The 17,202-nt window shown below is 40.1% G+C and overlaps 1 long non-coding RNA gene and 1 other non-coding gene across 2 annotated transcripts; one reads left to right on the top strand and one right to left on the bottom strand.

Annotated features, from left to right (window-relative positions):
- Positions 1-198: 198 nt before the first annotated feature.
- On the top strand, positions 199-1,893 carry LOC118406127. Its single transcript, XR_004829984.1, has 3 exons — positions 199-276; positions 877-996; positions 1,498-1,893. It is a non-coding gene; the product is annotated as an uncharacterized LOC118406127 (long non-coding RNA).
- Positions 1,894-13,101: 11,208 nt separating this feature from the next.
- On the bottom strand, positions 13,102-13,174 carry Trnam-cau. Its single transcript has one exon. It is a non-coding gene; the product is annotated as a tRNA-Met (tRNA).
- Between the last annotated feature and the right edge of the window lie 4,028 nt (positions 13,175-17,202).

Raw genomic sequence — 17,202 nt, 5'->3', positions numbered from 1 at the left:
CCCGTGCGCGAGGGATAGTTGGGGACCGGCGTAAGTGGGGCCAGCTGGTAGTGGGGCGGGTGCATAGAGGCGGGAGGGCGCGCGTTAGGCAGGGGATCGGTAACTCTTATTTGCGAAGCTTCTCGAGCAGGTTTCCCAGGGTACTCTTTCTGATGTCTATAGGACAAACCTGGTGTAAGGATCAACCCTGTGAAAACAGCGGAGTGTGTGTTGAGGCGTCTGACGGACGTTATTGTGTCTGCAAAGGCGGGTGGGAGGGAGACAGTTGTGAGACAGGTTGGTCTGATACCTTAGCCATTTCTTTACAGTACTCCTGTTATCCTGTTATAGTAACTTATAGTAACTGTTATAATAGGTTTCCAATTACAGATTAAAGTAAGCAGGTGAATTTTGTTTTAGCATAAACGATTTTGCAAAACTTGAAAAAAGGATTATGTGTACAGTTAGGTCATGTTGATATGATTATATGGATCCGCAAGCGCATCAATTTTCGGATGTTTCCAAAAATTTTAACCATACTCTAAATGTGTGTTCAGTCACTTATTCAACCTTTTTGATCACTTAGATTTCATGACGAAGGCAACGTTTTTTGGGGTCAAACTTTTTTTACTCGCACGCTCGTGTCTTTTTCTTTAATTTCCAGAGGATGTCATCCATATAATCAAATCAACATGGTCTTCAATATTATACTATAGGTCCCGCCCCTGGGGAGTCTCCAATACAATTTAAACCTAAAAACAAATTGTTTTAAAAGTATCAAACTACATAGAACAATAGAAGCAGGTGCATTCTAAAGGAAATATCACAGTTCAACTGAAGTAAATCAGATAGAAGACTCACTGAAACATTCCCAAGTAACATTTTTCTCTTGAATAGATGTAAACGAATGCAAGACCGCCGAATGCCACCCTCTAGCGACCTGTGAAAATACTGCAGGGAGCTACATCTGCCAGTGTGACGAAGGTTACGAAGGCGATGGGCTTGAGTCATGTACAGGTATTTTACCATTTTTTATTGATTGATTGATTGATTGATTGATTAGTTTATTGAACGATAGTCGGATTGATGTAATGAATTAGCATTAATAGATTCTTGGCAATGTGTGCTTCAACTGAAATATTGGAAGGAAATTTTACAAGATTTATTCTATAGAATTTTCTTGGCTAATATTTTATGAGTACAGTCACGCTCTGAATTACAATGATACCTTCACGTCTTTCCTCTTCCTCCGTTCCAAATATGCAAGTAAGGTTAATCAATAACCTGGCCCAGACAGCTGTCAAATAGTTACTGGAGGTGTAGGAGACACTCTGAGGCGTTCGATTATATAATGTAGCATGTGGCAGTACAGAGCTGTGGCTTATCAAAACACAATTGTATTTGTTTGAGTTAAAATAAACAGAGCAGTAGTTTGTTAGACTGGACCATGTGAGGGCAAACGTCATGTATTAGACATAGCTTGCAAATGTTACCTTTCAAGCATGACTATTGTTTCAGACAAAGATGAATGTGAACAAGAGGACATCTGCGGACAATACTCCCTGGGCTGCGTTAACACCATAGGCAGCTACAACTGTAGCTGTCAGCAAGGGTTCGTCTCAAATGGAACAGGTTGTGTAGGTAAGTACTGACGTGCTACATGTGTCACCGTATGTGTCAACGGGTTTGTTCAATGCAGGGCCATTTGACCAGTTTAGGCAATGGACTAAGTTGGTAACGTCGGAAACTATCATGCCTGGAGATAGCGGTCAGGTTTTGAAGATTTTCCTTGTTATCTATAACAGACCTAGACGAGTGCCTGTCTTCACCCTGTCATCAGTTTGCTGACTGTACCAACTTGCCAGGAAACTACACCTGTACCTGCCTGCCGGGGTACACTGGAGATGGCCTGGACTCCTGCAAAGGTAGGCTAGTAATAATGATTTCAAAAACAAGAAGAAAAGAAGCCTAAAAGAAATGGTGATCATATGGGATTCTAGTTTCTTAGACAGTTTATTCAAACGCTTGTCATAGCAATATCATGATAATTCAAAATAATCCAACGTGTTCATTATTCAGAGATTAGCTCTCAGTGCAGCTAGCTAGCTGCTAGCCACGAAGCTAGTCAAGTACGTGATTGACAGCCAGCTGACAATATATGTCTTATTTACAAAATGTTCATCTTATCTATTTATGATTATTTTTTTATTCGTACAGCTAGCTAACTGCTAGCCATGTCTAGTTAGCTATCAGCTGGCTAGCAATATATATATATATATATATATATATATATTCATATATTTTCATATATTCATTTTTTTTCAAAATCTTCTAGTGTTCCTTTGTGAGAACCAAGAAGACAGTTGGTCCTTAGGCAGCAGCATCTCTGACGGCAGCTGGTCCGGCTTGACCAATGACTGTGCACAACCTGACAGCTATCCCTTCCCGACATCCTCTTGTGGAGGTCAACAAACTGGCGGCCAGGCCGTATCCAATACATCCTCACACTTGGGTTATTATTCTTGGCATTTTAAACGAGGATATGACAGTCCAGGGCCAGGTACACCATACACTGCTCCGCTAAATGCAACGGCTGGTCGTATAGATGGAATCTATCAAGCAACTGTTGATTCTTTCTTTGCATCGTTTTGGTTTAAAGCAGCAAATTCAAGTGGGGATGGGTCCAGAATAGCGGTGGTAGCAGGGAATCCATCCGGAAATGATCGAGCTTCTAACTATCTAGAGGTGTATTCTTTACCAGAAGGCATTACAGTACGAACTGGAGAAAGTGCACCTAACTATACTTTTTGTAGTCAGTCTGGAAACTGTGGGTACAGTTCAAAATTCCACAACATTGTCACAAATTTAGATTTGGAAACATGGCATCAGGTAGAAATGACAATGACCGCCATGCCTGTAGACTATATGGACCAATGGCAGTACAGAATAGACGGGACATACACATATACCGGAGGGGCGTATTTTCAGACTGCGAGATATGATAATGGTTGGGCCTACGAGTATGTAAATAGGCTGAAGTTTCAACCAAGGCATGCAAATTTTGATGCCAGGTTTCAGGGATTTTTCTTCGATGATATTCACTATGGTGTGTTCAGTTCCTTTGCTCCTGAAACTATGGTAGAAGAATATTGCATCTCATTCGAAGAATAAGTGATAAACCTGAAGAATGAAGCTCTTAATATATAGAGACCATGTCCATGATGTCAAGGGAATCTGAATGTGAAATTCTTAACCGACAAAGAAAAGAGTAATATGTTAATGAAATGTAACATATCATCAAATGTAAAGCATATTCTACAAATTTACGCTGGCGTTACATGCATATAAAGTTGAACTTAACATGCAATGATACCATCAGATAACATGTGACAATAAGGTACAGAATGTTAAATGTTCTACGTTAGCCTTTATTGCTTAATAAGTACCTTTTTTGTGTATCTTGATTTTGTAGTTTGTAGTTGATCATGCCACATTCACTGTACATTCTGTTGTACCAATAAACCTTTTGAAATAACGGGAAATCTGTGTACATAGTGTCAATTGTTCAACCGATTGACTGATAATCAAAATACCGATATAATGACCAGAAATTTGTCATGATTTGATTTAAAATCTACAAAGACATTTCATCTCATAATCTGCAGGTGATGAAATCCATATGATAGAGTTCGTTCGGCCTTACCGTCATAAACCAAATAGCCAAGCCACTTTAATGACTATCTTTTGCCTCTTGGACTTGATACGACCTTTGGCTGTATGGTATGTGACGGTGTTAAATGTACTAGAATTTGTACAGCAGTTTTATACAATCTCAGTGTATTCGTGTCGAAGTACACTAACATGGCGACGGTTCACCCCATGTCCGAAGAGCAAAAAGGAATCGTTGGTGGCATTGACGAGGTAAACAATAAGTCTAGATGGCAATTTTCATGCTTTGAATTGCACAAGGGTTAATACTGAGTTATGTTGAATCAAGGAGGTTAAAGAATACGATTGCCCTAATTTCAAGACGAAACAATGATTTTCGTTAGCTGGCATGTATGTTTGATGGTAGTGTTTGAATGGTTTTGTAGGTAGGTTGTCCGAAAAGTGTCAAAATTTCATGCAGATAATATGTTAGTAGGTAAATCTCGGCATTTTCTATTTGTAGAGGAACCATACAACAGGCCCTGGTATTATTGAACATTTGAATAAAAGGTCTTCACAAATATTGCATCGATGTAAATCGTAATAAAAAAAACATTTAAGGGATACGCACTACTATACTTTTGATGAAGTATACGTAATTACTGAGATTTGATCGATCAATACCAATTTTGCAAACATTCCGTGTCGAGTGTAATTAGACAAATGTACTTTGATACACACTGCGCTTATATACAGTCTGCAATGTGTCAAAGTACAGTCCTATATTGACGAGCTGTCCTATAAAAACTGTAACATACGATTAATGATTAGATGGGAATTTCTTATACGAATCATCTCATCACAAACTCGATGTATGATCAGCTAATACTATTGGAAATTGTATGCATTTACGATGTTATTATGAATAGGAAGAGGGGCGAAGAGAGCGCCGTGCGTCCGTAGCAGTGAGGCCATCTAGCGGAAAAGGCCGGAAGGGCAGGTGTTCTCTGTCACTTGCAATGTTTGTGTCCATGGTGGTGCTTCAAGTCGCTGTTCTTACTTGTTTGGCTGCCATTTGTGAGTATTGTATTGATAGTTATGAGTATACATTTAAGTATGTACTTTATGTTTTCAACAACATTTTGAGTCTATACTTTATTTATGTTTACAGGAACAACAGTTTGTCTCTACTGACATGGCAAATTTTAAATTGGGCCATTTTCACTCTCTATGTCTACGGTATCCATAATACATAACTTATTATTGGCTCAGAAAATAAATCCTGATTCTCAGGATGAAACGTTTATTGATATTAATATTAATGACAAATGTGTGATTCTTTGCCACTAAGCATCGGAATTCTCAACATATTTAGACTATACAGATAACAAAAAAATGGATGATACAGGCATGCCTCTTTGAATATTAATAATTATGTAACGTTTACCCGAAAAATACGTAACCTGTAATCGATGGTAAAAAGTATCATTTTGCTAACAATCATCAAAATGTTTCTGTTACAGTGTGGAAGGTGGTTACCATTTCGGCTATTGTCAGCCAGAACAATTATGGTGAATAATAATAGTTACTTATATATCAAGTTTAAAGTTAAGCTAATTGATTGTTTTTCTGTTATCTACCAAGAACAATACTTAGATACGGTGATGCGTAAATAACTATAGTCCGACCAAATAATCCATGACGTTAAGATCATTTCAAATACGTCAAAGGAGTATGAAATGTATAAACAAACAAACAATAATTAGTCGAAGACATGCTTTAATGATAAATACAATGGTACTGTACTGGTAAAAAAAAACAAAGGGCAACCCAACATTATATAGATATCTCAGTTTAGATCAGCCCATAGCAAATAATGATACTTTAGAGTTCGACCTTTTTTTCAGATCCAGACCAAACGTTTTGCAAGGACGTGACCTGCCAACATGGCGGCCTGTGTTTCGAAACACGTGAGAGCTACCAATGTAACTGTACAGTCGGTTAGGAAGGCAAACATTGTGAACTAGGTAATATTACATTTCTTGTAGGCATTCGATAATTATTACGCATACGTTACTGCAATCAAACTACATCTAATTTTCATACTGCCGTGCTATTCACACTTATGTGAGAGCAACGTTAAAGTCGACCATGTTGCAGGTACTAGGTGTCAAGTATCAATTCGCCGTGCGAGGCACTAAATTCGATTCTGTGCTAAAACTTCGTCGTTCATAACTTTTCACATATAATGCTGCAGTAATAGATACTTGAAATAATAGACATACGCAACTGTATTGAGAAAGCTAGTTGAAAATTGGAAACAAAGCAGAAAGAAATTTGATAATCAGAATTTCAAGAAATGAAGGGAAAACGTTCGATAGTCCAAATACCTTTCATGAGATATGATACCAGCTATGTCAATATAGTTCAATTTCCCCAGACATAGACGAGTGCCTGACCTCCCCCTGTCACGAGTTTGCTGACTGTATCAACACGCCAGGGAGCCACCGCTGTTCCTGCAAAGCTGGGTACACTGGGAATGGTGTGTCTGTGTGTAAAGGTACACAAATTTGACAAATCAAATACAGTTTAATTTAACAAACCATTACCTCGTCAAAAAATTTCCAAGAATCACGTTTATGTATTTTTACCTGAACACAAAATAATTAAGAAGGACGTTTCTATTACCATCAATGATCGGAACGATACCTACATTTACTTTCTTTGTCTGTTCAAACTTTGTTTATTCATCATGAAAGCTCAAATCGGCCTACAGGCCGCCTTTCATTGAGGTGATGAAGTAAGATGTAAGGGTCAGACAATATATATATATATATATATATATATATATATATGTAACATAGGTCATTTCCAATGTGTTATTTGATCATCTACCACCCTGATTCCTAAAGCACCTCAACCATTATCTCATTTTTCCGTTGTATTTCATTGTTTCTAGTTCGACTTTGCGGCAGTCAAGAGGACGGTTGGGACTTAGGCAAAGATGTTACAGAAGGCGGCTGGTCCGGTGGTGCTCAGGCATCATTGACTGACGATTGCCTTCAACCAGACTCCTTCCCTTTTCCAACATATGCGTGTGAAAATCCTGGACAAGCCATAAGTAACGAATCTTCACATCTAGGTTATCATTCATGGCACTTAAAGCGGGGTTATGAGTCAGCTGGTCAAGGTACTCCATATACTGGTGTAGGAGGGGTAAAAATGCACTGTTTTGAAGAAATTGTTGTATCATTCAAAAGCAAGATGTTATGGTTATCATTTTGTCATGTACATGCTCTGAGAAGCTACAGACAGCCCACCTGGTAACTGTAATTAGTCTGGTATCGTTGTGTGATAACTGTTGACAAGGTGTTATCCTTTGTATTGTTCTTTGATGAACTGAAGATGGAAAGAACAACAAAGCCAATAGCAGGTACATGTTATAATTAGTGTCATGCATAGCTGTAGACAGTGTCTGGATCTGTGTCTGGGTTGTTGGAATAAAGAAAGCCGGGAATTGGGAGTTGGGACAGTCGAACAGAGACTTGAGTGACAGAGAGAGGGTCCCGACTGACAGCTCCCGTGCGTGTCTAACGGCATGACTGTGTCCTGTGTGTGCTTTCTTAGTCCTGTAGTTTAAACGTTCCTCGTGCAGCATTCAAAGAACCTGGGGCCACACCATCGGCCCCCTTACATTTGGCGTTGTCGGCAGGATGCTGCGTAACCAAGATCTAGAGGGACGCTGCGGGACGGAGACACGCTAGGACCAGGAGCCGTGCCAGGAGATGCGCACGGGAGGGCAGAATGGCCGAGGTGGAGCGACTACCGGCAGGACATGGCAGACTGACCAGGATAGGAGGTTGCAGGACCATGGCTGGAGTGCTGGGGAAGCCGTGAACTCTAAGGCTCGGCACGTGGCGGCAGGACTGACGGCGGCCGACACCATGGTCAGAGTGCGGGCCGCGACTTCGGCATGGTACGAGGCGACGGGGCGGTCGGTAGGACCGGGTGGAACTTGGTGAACGTGAGTGTGCCCTTGACTTGAGTGGACAGAAAGAATGCCATGCTCACGCTGCCTGACCTGTTCTGTTAGAGCTTAGCCTAGCTAGTTATGTTGTTTTCGACTAGTAGCAAGAAGTAGTGAATAGTTGTAGGAGGACTCTCTTTAAGTTGTTGTGATGACTAGCAGCACGACTTCCCTGTATTGTTATATTTGTATTTTACTGCATAAGTTCTGGATTAGTGTTGTGCGGCGGCCAGAGTTGTTGTTGTGACATGAGACTGTGATGTAGGACAGACAGGAGGAGGGAAGAGAAACAGTGGGAGTTGTTTTGAAGAGTTAGGATATATTTGAGAAATGCTGACAGTGTAGGAGTAAGTTGAATGTTAATGTTTTTGTTTACTTTAGTACTAATTGTTTTACATATATCGGAAGACAGAAAAGTATTTGATGCACTATAGACAGTTCAGGGCCAGTGTTAGGTTAGTAAACAGGAATTTCGATAGGTCTGATAGGACGGTCAGGTTGTGTGCGTGTGTGTTCTGTTCTTTCTCCATGGCTTATCCCTGCATGGGTCACACCGGGCACAAGAGTGTTGGCGAGTTCGTGGTCATGCCACGCGTTAACCATGCCCACCAGACGGTCGCGATCCAGTCAACCCCCTTACGGGAACTCCTGCAGCATGAGCATCGTCGCCGGGGCACCTTCCAATGAAGACCGGTGAATGTGACAGCACATGAGGAGCGACTCGGAGAGGACGTCAGTGGCCGTGCGACGAAGGGACGGAGGGAGGACATCACGACACGGGAGGGGGGAGCGGTACTCGGGGATAGGAGAGGGTCTGCATGCCTTTTTCCGTTAAGCGTTACGAGCCATTTTAATTCACCGTTAATCGTTACCGAGTCGCTCTAATTCAACGTTAACCGTTATCGGTATATTCTTCGTGAAGCGTTATTGGTCGTTTTAATTCAACGTTAATCGTTATTTGTTATCCCGAATTCACCGTTAAGCGTTACCAAGAAATTCTTCGTAACCCGTTATACTATACACACGAAGTAAAATGCCAGATAGAACCCCTGAACATGCAGGAAATGGCGTTTCAAAGGGTCCAGATGTCAAAATTTCCCGCCTTCGGCTCTGCACATGGTAAATTATGTTGCGGAAGCATTGCCCTCAAAACTTTATCACTATATACAGATTTCAGTGTCAAACAATTACATAGCTTAGTTTCGGACAAAACGTTCTCCTAGAATGCAGAAAATGAGGTTTCTCCCGACCTCCATTGAGACGGCTTGCGCCTTTGGCGCTCACGACGACATGGCGAAAATATGTTAGGGCGTGGGTTTTCGCACAAAAAACTTTCTCTCTATCAAAATGTCATTTAATTTAGCTTCCTCTTACGGCAAAATCTGTCCTTCAAAATGCAGTAAATGGCGTTTCAGACGGTCCAGATTTTAAAATTTTCCCGGGCTCGAAATGGTAAAAATATGTCGGGGCTCTGGGGGTGGAGGCCAAAGCTACGAGTATAATATGATAATCATGTGTAATTTGATGAAAATGTCAAAATCAACCTAGCTTAGTCTATCGACAAGATTTGCCGAAAATGCAGGAAATAGCATTTAACCCTATTCAGACCGGGCTTTTTTGGTCATCCCTGGACCGGGGGGGGGCTTTTGAGGCCCTCCACTTCTAAGTCCTCTAACTCTCGAACGACGTGCCGTAAGGCCACCAAATTTTTAGGACATTATATCGACATAATATCTGACAAGTATTTGACGTTTGACGTTACGTTGACGTAAGATGACGTAATTATGACGTCATCAATTTGATATATTGGCCGGACCCATGAAAAAAGGGTATTCTCAGAAAACTTCAAGTTATACTACAAAAATGTAACAATAAGTGCAGATAACAGAATAATAATGTTTATTACGACTTGTATTGCCAATAGCAACATCGATGACGTCATAATGACGTCATAAAATAACGTCATGCACATCTAAGATACGAGATAGGCTCCGCCATATTATATCCACCACCTTGAATTTTTAAAACTTCTTTTTTTGCAACAAATAATCACAAAGGGCAATGGAAATAGACTAAATTCATTCATTTAGATGGTTTTTGATGAAAAAATACCAGGTAGTTACAAATTTTAAGGGAAAATAAGCTTGTTATTCTTGATCTGGCCATACTGTCCGCCATCTTGGATTTTGGGCTGATGACGTCATCAAATTAGCATAATTTATGCATATATAATTATGAAAGATATGGTAAATAATATAAGATTTTATTTATGTAACAAAATAGCAGTAATATAGCAAATAAATGTGAAAAATACATTGTTAGAACCAAAAATAGTGATTTTTGGCAAAACTGCCTGTCAGCAAACGGTTGCCATGGCAACACGAAAAAATGGAAAATTTGTCAAACTTCGTAAACTTGTTGCCAACAATATTTTAGGAAAACTCACCAAGTTTGGTGGCTTTAGCGTAAGGCGTTCTGGCGTTATAGGACATCGAAGTTAGCGCGGGCCTCAAAAGCCCCCCCCGGTCTGAATAGGGTTAAGAGGGTCTTGATTTTAAAATTTTTCGGCGCTCCATGTGCTGAAATAATAGTTAAATCCACCCATGAGATATTTGATGCCGCCGTCTCTGTGACGGGCCGGGAATTGAAACTGAAAAACTCTGCCTCCGTCAATTTACAGATGTCATGGACATTGTCCCTGTCATTCCTCCGGGTTCTGGGCACCTTCTGCTTCTCACAATGTATTTTCACCCATTGATACTCTAGCGTTGTATGAATAGGAATGCATGTCAATGTTACTATTATCAAGGAGCTTATATTGAGCTCAATATAAGCTCCTTGGTAACTCATTCTGAATTTACCGTTAACCGTTAGCTGGCCTCCTGAATTTACCGTTAACCGTTACCGGGCCTCCTGAATTCACCGTTAAGCGTTACCAAGACCCCCCCATGCAGACCCTCATAGGAGGCCGCGGGCAGCAGAAGACGGCACCCGAGCGAAGCGGGGTCGTGAGCCGAGGGGTGTGCCAAGGATGAGCAGCGGAGATGTTGAGGACACCGAGACTATGGACAGTTGAAAAATCTGTAGACTGACGTGCTCTGTCGTACTGAACTGTATCTGGTTAATCAATTCCACCAACATGTATTGTCTATTTGTGTTTTTTGTTGTTGTTTGTTGTATTCTACTGTGTAACATGATAGAACTGTTACTGTAGTACTCGCCGGGACGGCTCGTGGAAAACTTGGCGGTGGGTGTAGGAGGGGTAAAAATGCACTGTTTTGAAGAAATTGTTGTATCATTCAAAAGCAAGATGTTATGGTTATCATTTTGTCATGTACATGCTCTGAGAAGCTACAGACAGCCCACCTGGTAACTGTAATTAGTCTGGTATCGTTGTGTGATAACTGTTGACAAGGTGTTATCCTTTGTATTGTTCTTTGATGAACTGAAGATGGAAAGAACAACAAAGCCAATAGCAGGTACATGTTATAATTAGTGTCATGCATAGCTGTAGACAGTGTCTGGATCTGTGTCTGGGTTGTTGGAATAAAGAAAGCCGGGAATTGGGAGTTGGGACAGTCGAACAGAGACTTGAGTGACAGAGAGAGGGTCCCGACTGACAGCTCCCGTGCGTGTCTAACGGCATGACTGTGTCCTGTGTGTGCTTTCTTAGTCCTGTAGTTTAAACGTTCCTCGTGCAGCATTCAAAGAACCTGGGGCCACACCATCGGCCCCCTTACACTACACCCTTAAACGTAACAGCGGGTCGCACAGACGGAGCTTATCAAGCAACTGCTGATTCATTCTTTGCATCTTTTTGGTTCAAAGCAGCAAATGTATCTGGGGATGGGTCTAGGATAGCGGTGGTAGCAGGGAATCCAGAGGGCAACGACCGTGCTTCTAACTATCTAGAAGTATATTCCCTACCCGAAGGCATTACAGTACGAACTGCAGAAAGTGCGCCAAATTATACTTACTGTGCCCAAACTAGAAACTGTGGATGGGATGCAAATTTTCCTGGCAATAGTGTGACTGGTCTAGCTTTAGAAACCTGGCACAAAATTGAGATGAATATGACTGCAATGCCTGTAGACTACATGGACCGATGGCATTACCGAATAGACGGAACGTATACGTTATTGGGAGGGTCTTACTTGAAAACTGCCTTCTTCGATAATGGTTGGGACTATGTGTATACAAACAGGCTGAAGTTTCAACCAAAACATGCAAATGATGACACCAGGTTTCAGGGCTTTTTCTTCGATGATATTCACTATGGAGTGTTTGACTCCAACTCGCCAGATGATGTAATCGAAGAATACTGTGTTTCCTTTGAGGAATGATGTAGGATAATCCTTGTGATAATCTCTCAATGTCATCTCATAAATATGTCTAAAACTCTGCTTGCAGTAAGTTTTTGTGACATTCAGTGACGTATATGAACTGTAAGTAAATCATTTATGATCGTTTATGCAAACAGGTTTTATTGTGCTTCACCTAATTTTTCCAAGGCAACATACTCAGGCCCTTTGATTTGTTTTTCAGTCACGTCTGGGATATTGTACAAACGCATGTCATTGCACAACATCAAACACATTACATATATATAGAGACAACTTCACAATATACTTCTTTATAACTATACTGCGTTCTTGGCAACCACTAACAATGTGCTTCAAATGCAATAGTTTCCTTCCAATATGGAAAAGAATCTTGACCTGTATGTTTATGTGTTTGTTTGTGGTAAGCATAAATCAACTTATGATGTTCAAATGATATGTACATGGACTCAATGCTGCTAATGCTGTCCAACCCTACATTTATCTCATTTTCTTTGTTTTTATCTTTAGTGTATTCACTTACCGTTAAGGTAAATAGATCCGTGTACTATTGTTTTGTTTTTCTATTATTTTGTAATTGCTGTTCATTTGTTAGAATATTATTAATTTATTTTTATGTTATTAGTTTTATTTGCTTATTTTTACATATAGTTTATTATAGCTTGCGTTTACTGTATGCTTGAGGTGTCCGACTTGTTGAGGATGTACTGTCCTGTTGCCATAACCTCTCAGATTTCATTTCTATGAATCTTGATAGGTAAATAAACTTCATGATACCTGAAGGTCAAGGTCACGTATGTGACAACAAACGGCTAAATTCTACGGTGCTGGATAGGAACTTCCGGTTATAATACCTTGTTTTCTGGAAATGCTGTGGTCGTTATGTTTGAATGGTTGGCACATCATGTCACATGATGTAATCATGTACAGGTTTAACGCCCTAGCGAGATTTGTTTGAACTGCAAATGTCAATTTTTCGCAGCTCATTTGCATTGTAAGAAGACAAAAAATGTTAAGTATGAGGTGATAAAATTCTAGTTATAAGTTAAGATAGTCGTGTAAAGCAAGTGTTTTATCTTAAAAAGAAGAAAAAAGGAAAAAAAGATTTGCCCCGAGTGAGGATCGAACTCACGGCCTTGAGATTATGAGACTCACGCGCTGCCTACTGCGCCATCGAGGCATCTGGCGGAACGACGACCAGTCTAAATCCCCAGAGGTTACGTTTGTTCAATAAGCCGGGCATGTTTGCATTTCCGATGGTGACGTAGAGTCGGTGGCCACATGTATTTGAAAGAAACTAATTAATTTTAAGTCTGCACGAAAAAGAATCTAATCAAAATAACACAGCTATAGAGAAGAGCTGGGTGTAACAATATTCGCGTAAATATTTTTTCTCATTGTGCTTAATAATATTTTGAAATATTACCAAATTAACAAAAGGCCCACATTAGTTCCAACAAACGACACAACGGATCCCAAGATCTTTCTACCGCTTTAAAATCACCACAACCTGTCCATAATACGAAATATCAAACCCGGAAGTAGCTTTGCAGCACCGTGTACGTCGCCGGGAAAAACGATCAATTGACCTTTGACCAACTTAGTTGTTTATTCTACCACCTATGTTGCATGTGTGTTAATAGTATCCGTGGGAATTCAGTTGTGTTTACAGACAACAGTGGCTCTCCTCAAACACGGGACCTCCACTTGACATCCTATTCTGAATCTACTACTCATCTTTGCCTGAGTGAAGTGAAGAAAATGGTTTAAAGTGCCTTTCCCAAGGGCACAACATTGGGACGTGCCATGGATTTGAACTCAGTACCTCCAGCTTATATTTTAACAACACTAATAAAAATTAAAAAAAAACGTATCACCAGTAACCTCCACTTCAATGATTAACTATGTACGATTTCGGCCCAAACTTTAGAAATATTCTCCAGAACAAAACCTTTATGTGAATTACCTGCACAACTTCTAGCATATTCCGTATTCATTTCAGTATTTGTGGACTGTGTAAAACAATTTGCACAAAGTCCGCTGATTGAAAACAATATCATATTAACTAGACCGTCCTGTTTGTAAACAACAATATGCTAGCCACTCTAGATCTTTCACTTTGAAGTGATATATAATAAGTAATCGATTGACTCTTAGATGTTTCCGTTACGCTTGACATCGCTGACACTTAGGTGCACACGTGCTTGAGTCAGCGGTTATAGTACATACTTTAATATTTTATCTGGGCGTCGCCAAAAAGCAACTATTTACCTGGACTAAGTCCAATGGTTACAACTGGAAAGGGAAGCTCTAGAAAGCATGGCCGGGCGTTTCGGGCTCCAACGCTCTACTTGGAGCAACCCTATGTACGGGCGTAGCTCCTGGGACTACAATATGGGCGAGGAATATGAGGTAAAATATTATTGTTATGGTAATACAGTTTTAATGGAAAGCGTGCTTCACTATTCCAGTAGTGTGCACGTGGTGAATATTGTAAGCAAACCAGGACATCAAGCCTTGTCCAGAAACAGTGGGGAACACGTATCTCACTGGGTCGCGGTACTGTGGCGGCACGTTTGCATGTGTTCACTACGGCACCTTTGTGCATTTTTCAATTGCATTTGCCATTTTTCCTTTGTGGTCATACTAAAGTGCGGCGCGTTTAAAGCACAGATGGGATTGGCATCATTGGAAATCGCAGTGTTGTAATCTTCATCAAAACTTCGCCTTTGGAACCGGCACGTTTGTGGTCGTTGGCCCCGGCCTGCCACAGGCTCCACGGTGTCCGTTCACAGTACGGAGAAGGTATGCGGGCGGTGTAAAACTCTCAGCTTACCGCCACGGTACTGCAGTCAAGGGAGTTACCCCCTGTATACTGCCACTATTTTTCCACTGAATATCTTTGTACTTACAAGCTAGTTTAACTTATTTAGTAAAAGGCCAGGAGACATTGTCATTGTTGAGTTACAACTGTAAAGGCGCACTATCACTGCACTTGCGTCAAGCTTGCATCACTGCTGGGTTTGTTCATTGCGTCACTGTTTTGTTATTTTCTCTCGATTTTATTTAAATAATTTAGATATTGCGTAATACGTAACATTATGACTTAGAAGACGACAAAACACACAAAAAGTAAAAACATTCTTTCTTTATCTTTGAAATTCGTTAAGTATCTTTCGAACCCCGAAATGGCTCAAGCGTGACGCAAGTGCAAAGAGAGTGCATCTTTATAGTGACGCTAATAAGACAGATTTGGTGCGCAAAGCGTGTGACCTGTCTTAATTAAAGGATGGGTGTTTTTTTTCATGTTGCCCAGGGGCCGGTAAAGTTTCAAACAATTTCAAGATGATTTGGAAAAAATTACTTTGAAGGTTGCCACGATGCTTTTAAGATCTCAAGCATATTGAATTTTTTTCTTATCATACATTAAGGAAAATCAAGTACTATTGAAGTACTTCATATGCCGAATACACATTTACATTGTTTTAAACATTCGCTGGCCCCTTGGCAACCTAAAAAAGACGGCCATAGTATCGTCGCTAAAATTATTATTTGGCCTACACTACTTTTTATATCACTTCTACAGGATGTTGAGCTAAGCTGGACGGTGAATCGGGCCAAACGGGAAAAGCAGCAAAAAAGAATAAAGAAACGAAAAGCTCATTCCTTCAACTTAAAAGCGACATTGGTCTGCATCATCGTGCTGGAGATTGTCCTTCTTGCCAGTGTGGCTTTACTTCGTGAGTTGCTGTTGTTGCTGTAACGCGTCGGTATTGTTAAACCTTGATAAATTTAGGTTTTGTTGCAACATGTCCCTAAAGGCATTCTTACAGGGCGTAGATCGTAAAATTCGTCAACAGTGAAATAATGTGATAGAGGGGTCTGTTAGTGAAATAATGTGATAGCAGCCTTCTTTAACATTTCACTGATACGAGACGGTGTAATTATCTATTGGCGAAAAAATGTGATAGCACTCCTCCATCACATTATTTCAATGGTAAAAGATTTTAAAAACCGGTCTAAATTGTGTCTGATTGTGACAAAAATGTCATATCACCCCTCTATCACATTATTTCACTAGTACATAGACAATTAAATCGAAAACAAGTTATCGCAACTTTTCCAACTATCACGTTTTCTGTCCTAAAATACTATTCAGGGCTAAATAAATGTGTCAGATAATCAAGTCTGTCTAAATAGGGTATTGCAAATCTAAATCTAAACCTAGTCATTAAACATACTATTTCACATGCACTATGTGTGCTGAGCCTTGTCGAATATCTTAAAACATGTATTCAAGGTGTGGCCTTTATCATAGATACAGTCATATTCTATGGGACAAGGTAACATAATAGCACTTAGTTTTGCTTGAGTACTTTATCATGTCAATGTTTCATCTAACAAATTACTTCACATAATGGCGATGCTGGTATTTATTGATAAAGTTTTAATTTTGTGCAATGTTATTGCTTTTATTTTCTTGCAGTTTGGAAAGCATGGGACCCAACAATAGCAACCAAAGTCTCAGGTTTGTATTTTCGTTCATTTGTGTACTTCAATTAACTACTTATGAATTGGACTAGATTGCGTAACAATTCATACTTGTCACAATAAATTGATAGCATTATATGTACAACTCCAGATGCATATCATGTTTGTGCAACAAAAACATTATATTGAAGTATAGCAACCGCAAGTAATATCTATCATTTAAAAGTATTAATACTGCGGTACTTACTTGACTTATGAATGAAAATATTGTAAACATTGCCTTACCATTACCCTTGTCAAGAAGGTTATGCTTTAGGTGCCGCTTGTGCGTACTTACCATTGTGTGCGTGTTTGTGTGTGTGTGTTGTGTGTGTGTGTGTCAGTGTTTGTGTGTGTCTGTGTGTGTGTTTGTGGACAGCATAATTCGAGAAACAGATGATATTTATGTCAATAGAGAAAACACACGTTTCAATGCGAATTACGTAAAAAGTTGAGAAAATTTGGTTTCCTCCACAAAAATTTGTAACAACAGCAATTCCAACGTCCTTGTGTCGACAAGGGCGCACTAGAAGTGCGTTCGAATCAGTTTACTTAAACTCGTGTGATAACAATATAATTTAGATACCCATTTGCGGTCACGAGCACTTTGACCAGACTGTTCGATTTCTACCCTGACCTTGGCAAATCTATGTGCAAAACAGGAGGTCGGTATGCTTG

Source organism: Branchiostoma floridae, chromosome 18, assembly GCF_000003815.2.
Source record: "Branchiostoma floridae strain S238N-H82 chromosome 18, Bfl_VNyyK, whole genome shotgun sequence".
NCBI classification, from domain to species: domain Eukaryota; kingdom Metazoa; phylum Chordata; class Leptocardii; order Amphioxiformes; family Branchiostomatidae; genus Branchiostoma; species Branchiostoma floridae.
The sequence above is the reverse complement of the archived record's forward strand: the minus strand, read 5'-3'. Positions and strand labels throughout refer to the sequence as shown.